This window comes from Thermobia domestica, chromosome 11, assembly GCF_964235325.1.
Source record: "Thermobia domestica chromosome 11, izTheDome1.hap1.1, whole genome shotgun sequence".
Lineage (NCBI taxonomy): Eukaryota > Metazoa > Arthropoda > Insecta > Zygentoma > Lepismatidae > Thermobia > Thermobia domestica.
This window is the reverse complement of record NC_137464.1, coordinates 177,763,034-177,784,036: the sequence shown is the minus strand read 5'-3', so window position 1 is coordinate 177,784,036 and position 21,003 is coordinate 177,763,034. Positions and strand designations below refer to the sequence as shown.

The following is a 21,003-nucleotide window of genomic DNA, read 5'->3' as shown; positions in this document are numbered from 1 at the left end:
ACAAGTGCATCCTATTATACTTCTGAGTAGTACATAATTAGTGTAAACCCGACTAGTCGTGGTAAGTAAATCTACGTTCGCTCGAGCCATTTATCCTATTATATGTTAGTGTCATATTACTCGTTATGCAATCATATAAAAAAATATATATATGTATCTTCTAATATTTTGTTTCATATAAGTGTTGAATCCCATATCATTATTTTCAATTACAATATAGCAATATGATGGGTGTGAGTTTATTCAGTTAAGCAACTGAGCAAGTCACTAAGTATAACATTGCAGGGTTATCTCAGAAAGCAATCACAATGGTAACTTCAGTATAATTTTGGTGTAATAATTGGTGAGATCCATTATTCTTAAACTGTGAATGTTTTAAGTCAAATAAAATGTTGCAACACCCTACCATAAGTGTTATGTTTTGCGAAAGTAACTCCGCAGTCTTGTATTTCAGCTTTGGCATTCTCATAAGCTTCAAATAGGTAAGGAAATCACGACACAAGGGAAGGGCTGTGTTCTGTGCATTCGTAGAGTGTACAGGGGGCAGTCTCGCACAGGTTGGAGTCGTTTTACCGTTGTACTAAAAGTTTTTTTTTCTTTTCTCATTCTTTTATTAACGCATGGATTTAGCGTAATCTTATACAGTGTTAGCATCTTTTGCTATTCTTCTCCTGTGTCATAGCATGATCACAGGTGGCGACCCTTACCATATATTTATCATCTCAGTGCTCCGGCACTGGGCAATCAAGCTTAGCTGTAGCCTGCCAGGGATTGGGCCCTCTGGGGCGCTACAAGTTAACCTACACTTAATCACGCCTGTGTGAAGTTGGCCCCCCCAAAAGTTTGTGCTACACGAGATCTTTATTGAGCCTGAAAGTACTTCATTTGGGCTGTTTGGGCTAGCAGCTTTTAGTGTTTGGGCTACTCTGGAAACAAAGCTACTACAGCCTCATAAAGTTTGAGGGGCCAACTTCACGTTAGTACCCCAACTGTTTGGGCCAGACGAGATTTTTATTGGGCTGGATAGTACTTCCTTTGAGCTGATTGGATCAGAAACTTTTAGCGTTTGGGCTATTATAGTTTCCGAAATATGGGCTATTAAACTTTTTGAAAAGTAATTTTTCTGCTTGTTTTGTCGGGGCCAACTTCACTAATATGATACTTCTAACAAATATGTTTATTGGAATTGACAGTACTTTGTGTCGACTAGCAGTTTAGGAAGTTACAAGATTTGGGCTGTATTTGAAACAGAATTAGAACTTCACAAATTTGGGGGGCCAACTTCATATTAGCCCCCAAGTGATTGGGCCAGACGAGATTTTTATTGGGCTGGATAGTACTTCGTTTCGGCTAATTGGGTCAGCAATTTTTAGCGTTTGGTCTATTATAGTTTCCGAAATATGGGGTATTAAACTTTTTGACAAGTGCTTCTTTTGTCGGGGCCAACTTCACTAATATGATATGATATTAAGACAAATGCTTTTCTTTGGTATTGCAGTACTTTGTGTCGACTAACAGTGTTGGAAAGTTCCAGATTTGGGCTGTATTTGAAATAGTTAGACCTTCACGAAGTTTGTGGGGCCAAGTTCAAAGCCCCTCCAAATGACTGGACCTGGCGGAAATTTTATTGGGCTGGATAGTATTTCGTTTGGGGTTATTGATTCAGCAATATTTAGTATTTTGGACTATTAAGATTTGGGCTGTATTTGAAAGAGGAGCCTCAGATATTTTGTTGCCTGAAATAATATGTTTTAATCTAATAGGTGAGGATTTTTCTTATCTTATAAACTGTTTGGACTATACATCGGTGGAGCGCCAAATCGTGAAGAAAGATGCAATGTTGCCATCATTTACACACTATGCCAGAGGTTTTGACACACAATTACGTCATTATTAATTTCTACGATAGTACTAAATTTACATTTGGCAGAGGTTGGAAGTGGTCACCCAAAACCATTAAAATGTAGGTCATGTAATTACGATTCCCATTTATTCACGACCTTACCAGCGGACACCTTGATCGCCTTTGGACCGGGGGCATCGCCCCGGTTGCCCCAGCCTAGTTACCCCCTGGACCGAGGATGCATATGCAAGACCAAATCCAGGACTAAATGTACAAGAATACCAAGACTGCCAAGACTCCAGCAAAAACTGGACCCACCTGTATTGATACTTTATAAATAGGCGAAAAATATAGAAAAGCTTTATACTTCAAATTCATAATTTTGTATTTCGTTTTGTTTTGTCAGTTTAAGCAATGGGTGCACCAAGGTGGAGCAGAGGGATTCAAATATTTCCCTAGAAACATGAAGTGCACAACGTAGTCTTTTGAAATAAACGAACTGAGAAAAAAATTGATTTCTTATTGCTTTCCCTATATACAATATAATGTGGGTGAGTATTCGGCCTAAAAATTACAAAGAATTGATAATAATAATAATAATAATAATAATAATAATAATAATAATAATAATAATAATAATAATAATAATAATAATAATATAACGGAGACCATTTAGAAGACTGTATGCTCCTTGAGACTCCATTGGGAGTCAAACCTGGAGCTTTCTGCATCAAACACAGGTATATATTATCTACATATTCACAAAAGACTGACGTAAAAAGGAAAGAATGAATGAATGTAAAAATTATTTGGACATAAGTCTTCAAGGTTTGACGCAATTCAATTATGTATGTAGTATATATAATTTTCACCAGCGTCTTATTCATAGGTTAGTTTACCGTATATAACCATTGCAATTGCAGAGTTAATACTTTATACAGCATATTAGGCCAATAATTGTTTTCCAGTAAAATAACATTAGGGAATTAAAGCTAACTACTTACAAAAAAAATAGCGCTGTCATAAATTGAGATTCACAAAAGCCGGATTTAGAATTTCAACTGAAACCAAAATCCGAATTTCCGATAACGAAATGTCAAAAACCGAAATTAGAATTTTGGATAATGAAATTTCAAGAACCGAAAACGGACTTCGGATAATGAAATGCCGAAATCCGTATTTCGTATAATGAAATACTAAAATCTGGATATCTGGATATTGGGCAGCATTAGACAAATCTAATGAAAAAATATTCTAATTGAATTACATGAAGACAAAGAAGACATCGTGTATTTGAGTTTATAGTAACTGGTATCTTAATCAATTTCATAAATTAGTTGGCACAAGTATCATCTCCATTATAAATAACATTCAAAGAACTAAAAAAAAAAAAAAAAAATAGTACCAATTAGTAAGAGTATTTGTCAGAAATATCATATTAGTAAAGTTGGTCCCGACAAAAGAAGCAGGAAAAGCACTTTTCAAAAAGTTTAATTGCCCATATTTCGGAAACTATAATAGCCCAAACGCTAAAAGTTTCTGACCCAATCAGCCCAAACGAAGTACTATCCAGCCCAATAAAAATCTTCTCTGGCCCAAACACTTGTGGGGCTAACGTGAAGCTGACCCCTCAAACTTTGTGAAGCTGTAGCTAATTCCAGGTTTGAAAAAGATTTCTCTGTAGTTCCTGATGTTACCGGTAAAGGAAGATTACAGAGGAAGGGAAATAGGTAAGACAGGAAGATTACTTGCTGAGCAAAGACTTTCAACAAACAGAATTCGTGTAAAGATCTTTCACTGATACAAGTTCTTTTCTTTTATTTTCTGCACTCCACAAGTGGTCTAAGGCAGAGTAACTGCTGAAACAGTTCATGAACTAATATATAATGTCAGCAATATTAATACTATTTAGTATGTTATTTCAGTTGGTGCTAGCATCCGCTATTAAATTCAGATTCAGAAAGTAATTCCTCCAAGCCCACTATTTGGTCAATAGTGCTGCGAACATTCTGAACTGTTTGTCATTAATGCACTGATGTTTAAGCTATAGAATGTCACTATTTCACTTTCCTATCTTTTCTCGTTCTAGATTAATGGAGCAACCCATGGAATCTAGTGATGATGTCCGTTGAAACAGCGGGCTTTCATTGAATTTCTGACTGCGGAAGGTTTGAGCCCAGCAACATTTATTGCCTGCGATCGCGACGAATTATGGATATACCATTATGACCCGGAAACGAAGCGTCAGTCAATGGAGTACCGCCACACGTCCTCTCCTCCATCCCCCCCCCCAAATCAAAGTTCTTCCATATGCTGGCAAAATGTTGATATTCTGTCTCATTCTGCCTATAGTCCGGATTTTGCGCACTGCGAATTTTGGCTCTTCCCCAAATTTAAGGATCCCTTATAGGCCAACGCTACTGCGGAGGTGGAAGTAGCAGTTCGGCAATAGTGTCGACAGCAGCCATCACAATACTTCACCGACGGCATGAAAACCTTGGTTTATGTTGGTGCAAGTGTGTTGGCCGTAATGGGAACTATATTGAAAATAGTGCCACCATTTGTAGCTGACATTGCAACCTTTTCAGTGATACCTATATCGGTGATATCTGTCAAACACAAATGTATCACGTTGGAGGTATTACTTTCAGAATCACCCTCGTACTTTATTAAAAACTTATTCAACTCAATTTACTTTTTACGATTTGGGGGCCACCTAACGGCTAATCCTTACGTTGCGGGGCCGTTATTTACGCCACTGTTTGGAAATTCAAACTAGTCCTGTTAACATTATTCGGATATTCATTATTCGAATAATAACTATTGAAATAATTTTTCTTCTGTTATTCGAATGTCCCAATATTCGAACAGGGAATATTTGAAGAACCCTTATTCGAATTTAACAGCACTAGCTCGAACACTCCTACAACAATGCCTCGGTCAAAATCTGAGTAATGGCAGTTAATATTTATGTCCCTACGTCCCTTATTCCTAATCCAATGTATCCCTTAGTGCTTTCCATTAAAAGTACTCAACCAGTTCTAAACGAACTATGGACAAAGTAGCCAAGACCGAATAGATGTCCATTCCTCATAGGAGGAAAAAATAATAACTTCTATGTTATTTCATACCCTCGACGTCTAATAAGAACAGAACAAAATTATTCATTAGCTCACACAATTCTCGGTCGGAGAACAAATGGTTAGGACTTCAGTGTAAACTATAGGTCGTTTCATAATTATGTTGGAAAGAAATGTTAAATTTCATAAAACAAAAGTCAAAAAGAGAATGAAAGATCGTATCTAGACGAATTTTGACTTCTTGATCATCCTGTAGATTTGTAACGTATAAATTATCATTCAACACAGGCGAGAACGAGATTAATCTCTCTCTTTTGTACAGCATATCTCAGTTATATTAATATTCTCAAGTTGACGTACTTCACACAGGATGACCAATATATTTTCCTTATGTAGAACAGAGTATACAACTTCACCGTTAGAAAATAAACTTTTTTTTCTCACTTTCTCTCTCTCTTGACTAAAAAACGCAGCAAACTCCAGTTTGCAAAAGTTCGTGTGTAAGGCTTAGATAGAGGATTTTAAGTTTCTCTTCTCAATACACGACTATTCAGCGAAGGATTGTTCTCAAGCAGAAAACGGTTTGATGTGTTTGCAGCAGGTTGCTATTGATTCTTTATATTTCAATTTAGCTAGCAGTTCTCACTGCACTGCGAAACCTTAAATAATCGGGAGGAAATAGAAGGAGGATTATACGCAATGGCGTAGAGTTAATTCTTCAGCGAACAGAGACAATGGGAAAAGTTTTCACATTACAGGAGTAGCACGAACTATTTCCCTTCCTTTCAAGTGCACTACCAATACATTTGGGAGCTTAAGAAATGGTTGTTGATAACTTGTCAGAATACGACAGTTAAACCGTAAGGAAGAGAACAACTTTTATTTCAGAAAGTAAGCTTTTCTTGCAAATGGAATTTTTATTGCCGATATTTAAACTTGCGGATTCAATACATATTGCAAAAAAGGTAAGAACTAGCGAGAAGTAGGTTTTGGAATCTGTTTAGGCATCTAAGAATAGTTGTCATCTCTCGTAACCCTTCATTCTAAATGAAATCTTTGAGTTTAACGTCCCACGTTTACGAAGGTTTGGCTAAAAGAGACGGTGATGATGAAATAATGGATGGAATAGTGGGAGGAAACGGGAGAACCCCGAGAAAACCCACGCACACGATGTTTGTCTACCACAAAGTCCACTTGATCGAACCCGGGTCCCTACGCACTAGAGGTGTACGCTTTACTACTGAGCCACCGCCCCCCCCAAAAAAGTCAAAGTTCAATAATAATAATAATAATAATAATAATAATAATAATAATAATAATAATAATAATAATAATAATAAGTAAAAATGAAGCTCTCCAAGAAATAATGGATTTTGCAAATCTATGGCTTGAATCATTGGTCGAAGTTAAGTGAAATTTTAACCTTATACTTGCAGTAGACAGTTTCATAGAGGCCGGTCCGTATGATGCGCTTCGCCCCCTTCCCTAAGTTCTCTTTCGCATGTGACCCTCGAAATCTGCCACCTTACCAATATCTATCTAGATAAATTTCCACAGTCCGAACAGTTATTCTGGTCATTTTAGAGACACTCTCGGTAGTTTCAATATGAAAACTATTACGTATAGTCGAAAATTCAAAACGAACTTCTTGCTTTATTGAACTAGCTCGTATTGTAAAACTCAAATTAATCATTCTCTGTAAATTTACTTTTAAAAAAATGAATTTGTATCAATTCAAATCTTTCTTTACAGGATACAAAGTGAAAATGCATTAAAATTTGTACAAAAACGAAGCTATTTATTAAATAAGTTTTTTTATATGATTATTTTGTATTGTTATTGATTGACGGGGGAAGGGGAGCGCTAAACGCTTTTGGGTCTAGGGGAGGCAAAACTTTAAATCCGGTCCTGGTCGAACATTAAAAATAAATCAATCATCGGTGTTTGTCCGACTAATATTACATAAATGGTATAAGTTATCTCCGTTTTGGATAAAATATAGATGAAATATAGCTTTAGGAACACACGTGAGCTAGTTGCATCCTCCTAAGTTGTTCCGCTCTCTGAACAACCATTAAAGGATTATACGAAAATGAGTTAAGTGGTCGAGAACTGGCACATTTACCCTAGTAATACAAAACATTTATTTATGGCTGTTCTTCCTAGTTATATTTATACAAAAAAATACTTGCTAACTATATGAATTTTATTTCCAAGTAAATAATCTGTGTATATGAAATTCTATATACTTATCAAGATGTAATAATGTCTCTCAAATACTCGCCCAGAAAATACGTAAATTCTATTTTCTATTTGGAGTAGGCAGGGGTCCCCACATGCTGGTTTTAGGGCGTTGGTTGCACCTGTTAGACTTTTTATTTGGGGGGGAAGGGCATATTTTCTTTCAAAATGACAGAATCGCACTTTTAATTATACTATAATTTTCCTTTTAAGAACGGCAACTGTGAAGGTGATTAAATGTATTCTCTGTGTTTTGAAAGGATAAAATTATGACGGAAGGTGGAAGAAAATACAGTATAGACTGATCCTGTTTAGAAAGAATGGACAAGGGCTACTAAGTGATGTAGCCTGCAATGTATTCGACATGCAAACCAGTGTGGAAACTTATTGAGGAGGGGGAATCTCGCTAAGAATTAAAGCACTCTGTTTTGGGGGCGAATAGTATATTCGGGGGGAAATTGCGCCCAAGTAGTTGGAGACATGGGCTCCCTCGGCCGAGGGAGGGGGAGGGCTGCAATTAGTGATGAGCGCAAGAGTCTTGGTCTTGCAGTTTTTGCAAGAGTCTTGCATGCAAGACCAAGACCAAGACCAAGACCAAGACCAGGAATCCCGATGCAAGACCAAGACCAAGACCAAGGGGTGCAAGACCAAGACCAAGACCAAGACCATACCTGCAAGACCAAGACCAAGATCAAGACTCTTGCGCAAGAGTCTTGCACAAGTACCAACACTACTTGAATTTTTTATAGAATGTAAAAAGGAAAGGGAAAAATCATTACATCTTTCACGTGAACTTCTTGGCTCCAGTAAAAATACCGCCGGAGTGAATGTGTTCCCAGTAGTTTATGCAATCCATGTGAGTCGATCTGCTCCTGTAACATACAGCTACAGTATGTCGTTTTTTGAATCGGTTGTTCACGAGACGACCGACAGCATAATTCTATGAATTGTTACAAGCTATAATAACTTCAGTGTCTGATTTACTTTGGTTATCATTTGATCATTCACGACGGCCCATGATTGGATTTTGGGAAATCATATGAAGAATAGTTGTGTCCATAAGAAGTGGATAAGCAAAAATAAACTAGAGCATGTTATAGACACAGTAGCTCAGTGGCAGAGCGTTCGCCTCTGGTACATGGGGCCCTGGTTCGATCGCAGCTTGCGCTATGTGAGCTTTTTTGGTGAACAAACACCCTGTGCGTGGATTTTCCCGTTTCCTCGTACTTTCTTCATTCCACCATTTCTCATCATCACTGTTTCCCTTAGCCTCAGTGTTATAATCGTCGGACGTTAAAGTAGATATTTAATTTCATTTCAAAAACATATTAATGGTGTTCTTCTTCCAAAACTAACGGGAAATGTAGCATTGAACATCGGCAATTCCGTACACCATAGGTGCCGACTACATGGGTATGGCCTTGGCTCTGAGGTTCAAGCATCCGTTGGAAATTTTTAATGTGTACTTATAAAATTAATATTGAAATAACATTTTCATGACATTGACAAAATCTTAGCGCATGTGACCGCAAGTTTGATTTCATACTGAAGTAATATGTGAACCGTGAACCTCTTGGTTTTCTTTCATGCGTCTCATTGTCAGGGGTAGCCTCCCCAGTTTGGGAACCAGTGGAGTATTGGATCTGTTAAAACATATAAAAATATTACGAAATGTTGTGATTTATCTTATAAGTAGTGAAGCGTGATCACCCATTGAAAAAAAAAAAAAAAAAGTAAAGGTCATCGCCTATGTTGTACAGTATCATCACACTTACACGAAGGTAAAATAGGCCCTATATAACATTTAGAAACATACATTGTATTTCCCTCACTATTGACGCAATGTAGGGTTTATTATCCCTTATATCCAGAGTAAAATTTACTTATGAAAATCATAGATTTCTTAAAAGCAAAACTTGCAAGACTCTTGCAAGCAAGACCAAGACTGGGTGTGCAAGACCAAGACCAAGACCAAGACTAGGTGTGCAAGACCAAGACCAAGACCAAGACCGAGGGTTCCACTGCAAGACCAAGACCAAGACCGCATGTGCAAGACCAAGACCAAGACCAAGACCACCCGGGTCTTGGTCTTGGTCTTGCATTTGCTCATCACTAGCTGCAATTCTTATGTGGTTTACTGGTAGCCCAAGATTCAAGATTCCCCTCCCTTCTAAAAAATTAGTAAATAAAACACTTAGCCTACAAAATCCCTATTAAACAATGGCAAGCGAAATCACAAGAAAAAACTATAGTTAAAGGGACAAAGGAAAATATTCAAACCAGCTTTGGCGGTGATGTATCTTTAACCAGTTGAGAATGCTCCAAGAACATTGTCAGAACGAACTTTAAAAAAGAATGGAGAGATGAAGCTGGAAGGAGAACTGTCATTGTTCCTAGATGTAGAAGTAATTTTTTTTTTATCCGCACCTTCTCTTTCTCGCAAAAATTAACAAAATATCATCTCTCTATGACTTACAGTTCAAGATATTGTTGCTTAAATATTTAGAAATTCGAAAAGTTTGGCCAATATCTGGGGAACGGTGACCAGTTTGCCAATAGACAGTTAATCAGTGGCCACCGGTTACTATTTGTTACCAAAATGTTCATCATTCTCTTAGATATTGATCAACTCCAATATGATCTCTGTGTGACTTACGGTTCCCGAGGTTTGGCTCCTTAAATCTCCTGAAATCGGAACTATCTTTTGGCCAATAATAGAGAGATATCACGGGAACGGTAAGTCATAGAGAGATGATATTGGTGTCAATCAATCCCTAATAGAATGTTCAACATTTTCGAACCGCTAATAATCGATGGCCACTATCCAACTGGCCATTGGCAAAACCAATGACCAGTTAGAAAATGGCCACCAGTTAATATTTGGTACCAAAATATTTACCATCCTCTTAGGTATTGATCAACATCATCTCTCTACAACTTACGGTTCCCACGCTACGGCTCCTTAAATATCTAGAAATTGACCATTTTTTGGCCAATATCACATGAACCGTAAGCCATAGAAAGATGATGGTGTTAATCAATACCTGAGAGGATGGTAAACATATTGGTACCGACATTAATTGGTGGCCATTGGCCAAACCAGTGGCCACCACCAATTACTATATGGTACCAAACTATTTACCATCCTTTCAGATATTGATCAACACCAATATCATCTCTCTATGACTTACGGTTCCCGAGATATGGCTCCTTAAATCTCTGGAAGTCCGCCATTTTTGGCCAATATGTCGGGAACGGTAATAGTGACGCGAAAAATTTAATCACTTTCTCTGATGTTTTTGATGCTTTATCGAATGCAGGGTTCAAAATTGAAAAAAAAAATCACAAATAACAGACAGACGGACAAAAACACAGACATAGAGAATTCAGTAACCAACTTTTAATGTTCCTTGAAATGTAGGTAAATACAAAACAATTTAATTTAATCGGTTATTTTATGATACTAAATGATGAATATTCTTGACCGAATTTCGAGGCCAGAAACTTCAGTGTGCCTGACAAAACATCAAGACATTCTATGATTATTTTCTACTTGCTTCCAATGATGATTAAAAAAAAAAAAAAAAAGTAGCGGACCAAAGATACTCCCTGCTTACCTATGGTCGTTTCACAACAGGTGTTATCTTCAGATAGAAAAAAAAAAGTTTGTGTAGAGAACAAAAAATCTACAGTGTTTTCGAATTACAATATACTTCTCCCTGCTATTGAAAGAACCAGGTGTCTACTTTGATCCAACCTCACTCAACCTCACGCTCACGAACTCATTTCGACCTCACGCTCACTCGACCTCATGTCCACATCACCAGTCTGACCTCACGCTCACTCTGAGCGAGAGTTCCGAACTCGTAAGCGCCGACCTCATGAGTTTGGACACCTTTGCATGAACCTATTCCAAAACAGCCGAAACCAGCACTGCATCAGAGGAAGGTCCTCCTGTACGTTTGTTGGACTGCTCGCTGCATCGGAAACTGCTACTATCTGGTCAGAGCATCAATGCAACTGTGTACTGCCAGCAGTTGAGTCATGTTCAAGAAAAACCCCAAAACTCTGGAGTCAGCAGTTCTGAATCGCAAAGGGGTCCTCCTGTTACAGGACAACGCTAAGCCCCACGTGACTAGGATGACCTGGGACATCATTCTACGCGTTGGATGGGAAACGTTATTGCACCGTCCGATTATCACCTGTTCCATTCCTTGGATAATCACCTTAGAGGACGCCAGTTCAAATTCCTAGTAGAGGTGCAAAATGCACTTGATACTTTCTTCCCTTCACGGCCCACCAAGTTCTACAGCGATGGAAACCATGGCCTTCTAGAACGTTGGCAGAAAGTCATCGATGTTGATGGAGAGTATTTTTTCTCTCTCAAGTACGTCTTAGGTGACATATCGATGTTCGAAGGTGGTGGGTGAAAAAGCGATAGAACTTTCTTGGTTACCTTTATAAGCGATAGAACTTTCTTGGTTACCTTTATAAAGCCTGAATACTTAATAGAGTACAAGGTTTGAAAGGGTGGACTATCAAAACTAATGTGTTCCTACCTCTAGAACAAATATATGTGTGATGCGAGGGTAGACAGTCAATGAACTTCCCGATACAAGACAAATATCTTCAAAACAACACGTTTGGACTTTTGTATAGAGTCCCTGAGACTAATTCTTCAAAAGTTCCTATTAATATATCTATAGAGTGGTTGTTTATGTTTTTTTTATTAGTTTTAAAGATATCTACTAAAATATCTAGAAATTTTCGAGCTTGGTAGTGGTATCTTGGATCCCTGATTTGGCAACTTTGACCACGACAAAAGTTTAGAAGATCTTGGAGAGCGACAATATAGAACATTGTGGTCTCGATTTTCGTATAGTTACTATAACTCTGTTGGTAAATAAATGTTTTTCTGATTTCTAGTAACTAACATTTCGTGAGAGTAACTTAAGCACTAACACAAAGTACGTCATTGCAAGAGAGTAATATTGAATTCTATAAAGAGCGGTTCTTATTAGTCATCGTATTCTTACGGCTGTGCTAGATCTACCTACGTATCAACTACTTTCCTGTATCAGCTGAGAATTTTGATTGTGGAGGTAGAAGAAAAGATAGCATGCACCTAAGAGCACGTACTTTACTATTGTGTGCTTGCCAATCCTTGACTACTGATACAAAAGTATTGTTTATACAGTAGGGAAGGCGTATTTACGAAATTCTGAATAGGATATATAAATTTGCGAGGTTTCTACTGCCATTTAGGACTACAACCAAATCTACTAAACTTTCAAGATCTAAGGATCCAAGAGCATGGGAAATTCTTATCGGATCACCGTATAAAAATAAATTTATTCAGGAGGAGCAAGGAAAAATTCTAGGTAGAATTTTAAAAGGTAAGGAAAACAAAGAAAAATCCAATGAAAAACAATTTTGACCTGGTGGTTGTTTGTTCCATAAAAGTCATCACGTTTTAATACAAAAAGTCAGTAATTAATAGTGCTTTAAAGAGTGAACACGAAAATTTTAATCTGTTAACATCATCCGCAATTTTATCTGGCATCCGCAAAGTAAATAAAAAATATAGCCACAAAAACTATATACAGATAGAAGCGCGATATATCTAAGGATATCTCGCAGAATTATCTATAACCATTTGTTTAAGGATACAATCATAAGCTTTAAAAAAAGGAATTCATGAAAATTTACAGTTATAATTTTGAAAACCAAATTAAACAACTAAAGTCGTAGAACGGCAATTGTATTCAATATACTAACAAAAATTGCTGCCGATTTCTACTTTCAATAGGACTTATTGATGGTTGTACTAAAATAAAAACTAAACAAAGCGAAAGACTTTTGGTATTATTTTTCATGCAGTATATGTATTTCGTTGAACAAATTGTGCAAGTTATTTATTGCAGAAGACTAGAAATATAATTACAATGCAAAAGACTAAATATAAAAATAGGAATTTCTTGTTTTATCAGCTGCATGTTTGTGTTCTTAGTATGTTAAAGAATGCTTGAATTGTGTAATTTAGCTATAACTTCCAGGTGCTCGTTCACTGTACATTACGTTACTTCATATTTAATCTATTTTCGCAACTGCAAGAAAGCGACAGAATACAAAAAAACTACATCTTTCACTTTTTTTTTTTTTTTTTTTTTTTTTTTGAAAAACAATGTGTTGAAATGAAAGTAACTAACTAAAATGATAATTTCTATACTGTAACACCACATTTGGGTAGAGGAAACCAGTGTGCGAATTAGATAATCTATATTGGGGGGGATAAAATTAGGCCAACAGGACATAAAGTCTGAAGGTTCAAATTACAAAATGAGCCTCCATATATATATATATATATATATATATATATATATATATATATATATATATATATATATATATATATATATGTGTGTGTGTGTGTGTGTGTGTGTGACATTTGTAATACATAAAGAGATTTATTAATTTAATAAATCTACCGACAATAACTGATAATAACTATATATTGTCTGACATATACACACCCCACCAAACCTTTCTGGACGTGTTTAAATGTTGTACTCACTCTTGTCCCCGTAGCTCTTTAAGGTTTATTTAATTAGTAATTCGGCCCGAGCGATAGCTGATCACAAGCATATGTTAATTTTTCCACTCATTGAAATCTTCCACTTTGCGTTATTACATACAGGTAGCAAAAATAATAATAAAAAAACAGTATTATGAAAACCACTAAAATTATCAGTTAAACCGGGCATACTTTAAAAAAAAAAAAAGAAAAGAAAATCTAGATATTAGCCTATCAAACAAGAAATGGATTGTTGCTGGTCCCGATTTCTGACATCAAGGTCAAATCGAAGGCCAAATATTTAAAATCTCTCAATTCAAATTTCGAGCTTGTGCTCCTACTCCAGGCTAAAGCTGCGCTCTTCACGACTTTTTTCTTCCAAATATCGATTCAGTGATGGGGCTCAGGAAGTCAACACTTACAATTACTTTACTGCTAAGTTGAAGATGAGTTTCACTATGGGCTATGTTATTCAAATAAAGCTTTTCAGACATTATTAGCGTGGACAGCATACTGTACAGCGAAAAGAAAGATGGAAAAATGTAGGGTTAACTTAAAAAAAAAAAAAACGCTCCAGTTGAAATGCTTATACAGACACGGACAATGACACGGAGAACCAGTCGTATTAACAAATGCTGAAACAAATCTTGAATTATTCGCTTATTCACCTAAAAATCACCTTCACTAACATGTCTGTTCACTAGGAGCGTATCCACAGCGTGTACGTTAACATATACTTACAACAGAATACCTATATCCAGTGTTGCCAATTTGGGGAAAAGGTCGCTAAATCTAGGGGATTCGCATTCCAGGATAGCGACAGAAAATAATTTTTCCGATTAGCGACTTTTTTGGTGATTTTGGAATGACGATTTGGCGACTTATTTACAAATCTAGTGACTTTTGTACTGCGGACAACTCATCATAAAATAAGTACTATTAGCTCGAATCAGTTCAGATATATGTTTATTTCCTTTTGCTTATTTGAATCAGTGCAGATGTTGACGAGCTGGGAAAGTACATAACATTTATCTCTATATTCCCGCTTTGATTACTGTTATCTCTTACCTTCTAACGGGGACCAACTCCAGCTTTTAATGTCCTTTAGTTTACAGAGCTTCCGTTTAGAAGCACAAATATTTCATTAACGATAGTAAACAGATTATCTGTACAAGCGTGAGTAGAAGTGAAGTAAGATTTTTCCTAGACCTTGAATATTGTTCGTTTTTCTAAACTTATTTTTGTTTTCGTTGAAGCAAAATTGATCATAAAGTTTATATATATATATATATATATATATATATATATATATATATATATATATATATATATATATATATATATATATATATATATATATAAGAGGCAAAACTCCACGAAAATTATAGCGACTTTTCACCCAAAATTGGATTCATTTCATCTCCTATTTGGGACTTTTTGGATCAACTTGTTGGCAACACTGCCTATATCTCAGACTTTGAGTACAGTTTCAAAAGTTCATTTCCGTAAACTGTAACAGGCAGTGATTACTATGCTAATTATCACAAATTAAATGCAACTTTTGAGTTGCATACACACAAACTACTAGGGAATGAAGACCATGTGCTAATAAAGAGTATACTGGGAAATGAAATAACATGTTATAACAAAAATTAAAATAAGATGATAATCGATACAAATGTAGAGGATGAATATGACATGTCCGAACTTCGCCAAGTATGGTGGAAGAAGCTATTTGTTTACTTCTTCTTGGCTAACCGCTAAGAACATTTATAAATCCATATGTGGCTTTGTTATACGCAATTAGTACATTCAAATTCACGAACGATGACGAACTAAAGGGTACGAAGGTACAGTTGCAAGTAACAACCGTAGTCATAATAATATAGTTCAACTAAACAACTTGAAAATAGTGGGTAATTAGATGGTAAGTAGAAATGACCAAAACTGAATAGTTTACATCGATCATTCCGAAGAAATTTGGAGTTATACTGAGCATAGTTTGGCGGGGAAAGCGAGCATCCCCGGTGGGGATACTTCACATGGCTTCTTTGGGGGGAAACAAAATGCGATTGAGGGGGAAAATCCTCCATCCCCCCCGGTAATTCGCACCCTGGAGGAAACTGTTCCTCTTCATTTTGTGGAGAGGATAATGTGTTTTCTCCTTCCAGCTAACTAATTAACTCTTTAGCTTAAGAACCCCGAAAGTTCATCCTCGCAGAAACAAGCCTTGCCATTGCACTATGCGAAGACTACTAGCCACGATTGTTTTTAGTTGCTTGCCTAAGAGTCTGCTTCTATTCTCCTCCCACCTTCGTTTTGACTTTCCAAAGATATAAAACTGATACGCCGAGACATTACTCATACGAGCGACTGTCTCAACTACGTTAAATCTGTCATATTACTCATCTGATTTTCGGCGACGCATGGCTTCATTGTGTAACACACTTCATGTGTTTATTCGTCCTGCTGACCAGTAGTTATTGTCAAATAAATGCATTGAGAAATCTGAAGGCAAATGCACCCGGCGCCTGTACCAATAATATCATGACTATGTTGCGAGGTTTTGAAAATGTGAAACCTTCACACAGCCTGAATCCCACGACTACATTGGCCTGTCAAATACGGGGAGAGTACTCTGTTCTTCTCTGCAGGTTAGTAATAAATTCTAACATCCATACAGTACAACGGCCATAATCTTACTTCTGTATACCTTTATTGAAGGTTGTTTACGTAATTTCTTCTTAATATTAATACCTACGCTAATAGATCCCTTTGCATAAAAAAAAAATGGAAAGTTCATTATTTATTATCGAAGTACGTGAGAAACTAAAGATGCCGAATATGTGTCTTCCGCTCAAAACTTTTTTCCGTGAGCCTTATTACCTGCAGTCAGTCTATTAACTCTTTTCCTGAAATTATAATTGAAAGTCAAGGTGGAAAGAATATTAATTATTTATATTCTCAGTATAACCACAGTCAAAAATTATGGAAATGCTTATGGAATTTCAACATATAGTCCACATGAAACTTTTGATTATTGTTGCACAATTTGCAAGATTATCCTACAAAATTTATTTTATGAGCAATCAAGGCATATGCTTATACGGCAGAAGTACCAGCAATAGACCCCTACTTGAAAAATTCTAACACATTTTTAAACCGATTTATTAGTTTTACTTTATCTGGTAAGGCTCAACCTTAATTCGGAGGAATACGTATGATAACTAGTGAAACCTTTCAATGATACGTAATACCACACGAAAAGATATTATATATTCAAATGAATATATATGATAAAATAAGCAAGCGGCAAATAGTGATGGATATTCAGAAATAACTCATTTTAAAAGAACGAATCCTTCATTGGAATGGAATTAACTTTAGACGCATAGACTCAAAGTAACACATGGAATAAAACAGAGTGGATGAAATTATAGACAAACTCTACTCTAATAGAATAAGATGGCTCGGCTCAGAAGAATTCAACTGATAGATTGACAAAACCAGACGAACTCTGAACAACACAAATCAAACCAGAACGACTTCATTGATCTAGATTGAGATGAATAAAATCAGACAAATTCTATTCGATTTAGCATGACATTGAAAAGAAATGGAACATTTTTGTGAGTGCATAAAAATTCTTCATGCTTGTTCTTCCTAGTTCGTTCCCCTTCTTTATATAGAGATATCCATCTCGGGGTTCCTGGTTCGATCCCAGCTCGCGCAAAGCGGGCTTTGTGGTGGACAAATACTGCGTGCGTAGATCTCCGAGTTATCCCATTTTCTTCATTCCACCATTTCACTCATTAGCATCATCATTGTCTCTCTTAATTTCGGGGCATAATCGTGGGATGCTAACTAAATATAGAAGAAAAATCTACTATCCATCACAGCCACTCCACTGGTCAAAGGTTGGTTGATTGGTTGGACAAGTCTGGAGGTTAACGTTCTTTCCAGCATCAAGAATATGAAAGGCGTGGACATACACATAAAGGAAGAATTCAGATTGGAGAACCATATGGAAACTAGGAATTATTTTTATCCAGTGGAACCACAGAATTCGACCCACAGGAAGGGAAAGCTTTGTTCGTCTCTAATCCATAAAAATATACACTATAGTCAGCAGCATCGTACTGTTTAATTCAAGATCTCCTGCATTGGAACAGTGTTGCCATACAAAGGCGGTGGCAGTATGAAAAGATATACGAATATGGAGAGTTTCCATTGCCATCCATTTTTCTCACCTCTTCACTTCTTATCATTTACCAAGTGATAATTATAAAGCAAACCCAAACACACTATTTATTATACTACCATGCGCAACTGCTATACATCCACTAAAAGTATATCAAAACACAAACGTACAGTTAGCACGAAAGGAATTTGTGCCAATGGTGTGGACCATGGAAACTAGTAAACCTTGTATGAGCGAAAGGTGTTAGTCAAAATATTGACTAAAGGGAAAAAAGAAATGAACTTTAGAGTCATTTTCAAATACACAGGTGTCTGCCTGCTTTGCCTAATGAACCTTCAGCACTTTATTGCGCATTTCTGGTTTATCTTATTCTTAGGTAGAACAGAAATTTCTGTTTTGCCTAATCTTCGTAAAAAGATGTATTTAGATTTCGGGGAAATTTAATCATTTTCCCGAACAATTGGAATTGCTTTCAGGGGTCCTTGATTTTCATCTATCATATCAGCGTGCCTGAAATTAAATTAGCAAACATGGACCATCACTAATTTACTATGAGTATATTTACGCAATGTCTACCGGCCCTCGACAACTTCACCGATATATGTTCATGGTATACAAAACTTCAGTCTTCGTGCTTAATATAATTTTCTGTATAAAATAAAGAAAATTAACAGATGTATGAAAATAAATTATAAATATGGTCATATTATATATATAGCTGAAATATCCAAGCTGGAAGCATTTGAAATGTGGTGTTGGCGCAGAATGCTGCGCGTATCATGGACCAAAAGGAAAAGGAATGAAGACATACTAAAGGAAGCTAATGAAGGACAACAGATCATGAAGATAATAGGAAAAAGAAGAAACAGAATGCTTAGCCATCTTATTCGATACTCCGATTGGATCACTGTGCTGACAGAGGGAAAGGCAGAAGGAAAACCAGGGAGAGGAAACCAAGGATAGAATATCTAGATGCAGTTACGAAGAAGAAGCCTTATCAAAGTATGAAACAGATCTCCCAAGCGAGAGAAAAGTTTTAAAATTGTCGTGCTGCCTACCAACCTATGGTTGAGGTGAGCATGATGATTATATGGAAAAGTGCGTTAGATATAACAATACAGTTTAATTATTTCTCTTTAAATTTTAAAACATTCCATACTACCTGTAATGTTGCCTTATCGGGAAATATTTTTATCTGCCAAGATGCCTCATCGGGAAATATCTTTATGTGTAGTTCTAATCTTAGTTGAGAAACGTGAATTATATGTGGTACGTCACTTAAGCACACATACATTAAAAAAAATGTTATAGTAAAGAATAAAAAGTATAACAACGTAACTGCCTATAAAGTAATGGAAAAGCTAGCGAAAATCAAATGGTTATTCCAGTAATGGTTTATTAGAATTAGTTCTGTAATTACTGCTCCAAGGATTTCCATATTGCCGTCAATTTTGGTGAACGAACATGCACGAAATATAAACATGCAATGGCTATCAGTTTTATGCACGCACGATGTATAAGGTAATGCTTCTCTCTCCCTCTTTCTTAGAAAATACATTTTTCGTCATGAAAGAGGGATGTAATTATGAGGAGTATTTAAAAGCCAAGTAATGCACAAGTACGTTAAGCTAGAATCTTATTTGATAACAACTAACCAATTTTAGCAAACTTAACGTGCCTATGATAATACACTTTAATCTAAACTGAATGTGAGTTTGAATAACAAATATTTTATTACGCTTGAAGTCATTGAAAAATAGATGGAAGCAGGGGTGCCCATCCCCCCCAAAGCTGATGGCGCATTCCCCCAAAAAACTAATAATCTCTTCCCTCCTCAAAACTCAAGTCCTCTAAAAACAATTGCCCAGTGTAGCAGTAGTTTTTATAGTACTAGTAATTGTTATTTTTGTTGTTTTTATTTCCTGTAGTAGTATTATAGAATGCTTGTAGTAGTAGTAGGGGCAGTAGTAATTATAAAAATGACATTACTTTTATTAGTAGTCTTGGTAGTGTACAATACTAAATATGTTCTATAAGGATATTGAAGGGTATAAAAACTTCTACACACTGTGTATGGCACAGGTATACTTTTTTTTTTTTTTTTTACAATTAGTAGTAGTATTTTTTTCTTTACAAAATATTGATATAATTCCCTTGTACATGAAAAGTAAGACGCAAGTTACAAGTTATTGAGTTTGATACCAAAAGAAAATGTTATCCTCGAAATTAGCCTACAAAAAGAAGTGATGTCCAACAAAAAACATTCCTGTAAAAGAGCCAAGTACGAGTGGCCTTAAAAAGAATTGAAATCACAAAAATAGGCGCCAAGTTCTGGTAGACAACAGTTACAAACACTCACTGGCTCACTTCAAATTTAGATTTGAAACTTGACTGTTGTCTGTGTGGTTACCACTAGCTCACAATTATGTCAAACTACTTTATAATTTTCAACAGACAACATAGGCAAGCTTCAAATCTAAATTTGAAAGTGATTCCTTGAGTGTTTGTAACTGTTGTTCACCAGAACTTGGCGCCTTTCTTTCATATAGCAACTTGCGCGGTACTTCATTCATAGAGTTTCTAAGCAGGGGGTAGGGGGATTCATTCTCGAGATTAAAAAAAAAAATCGCATCGTGTTCCAATGTTATTCTGACGACAGCAAAATTACTTCTTCGACATTAGAGTAAAATTCTTCCCCAATTTTTTTCTCGATGGCACAACTTGCGCCATTAATCCCTCCTGTGGGCGGCCGTTCTCTCTTAAAACGAACCTACCTTTCCTTTCATACGGCTACTTGCGCGGTACTTCATTCATCGAGTATCGAAGCAGGGGGTACGGGGGTTCACCCCGGAAAATTTTTGAAAATTAGCTTCTCAAAATCGTGTTTTAATGCTATTCCGACAGTAAAATTGCTAGTTCGAAAGTAGAGTAAAATCCCCCCCAAAATTTTTCTCAATGGCGCAGCTTGCGCCATACATTCCCCCTGTGGGCGGCCCTGGATGGAAGAGAAAATTGTGTTCCACAGTTGAAATACTGTGATCCTCTTTTTTGTTAAAAAAAAAAA

At 36.4% G+C, this 21,003-nt stretch overlaps 1 protein-coding gene across 1 annotated transcript in view; it reads right to left on the bottom strand.

The window, feature by feature from the left end:
• LOC145664575 (uncharacterized) overlaps positions 1-21,003 on the bottom strand; it is a 195,473-nt gene that overhangs the window by 89,080 nt on the left and 85,390 nt on the right. The window lies entirely within an intron of this gene.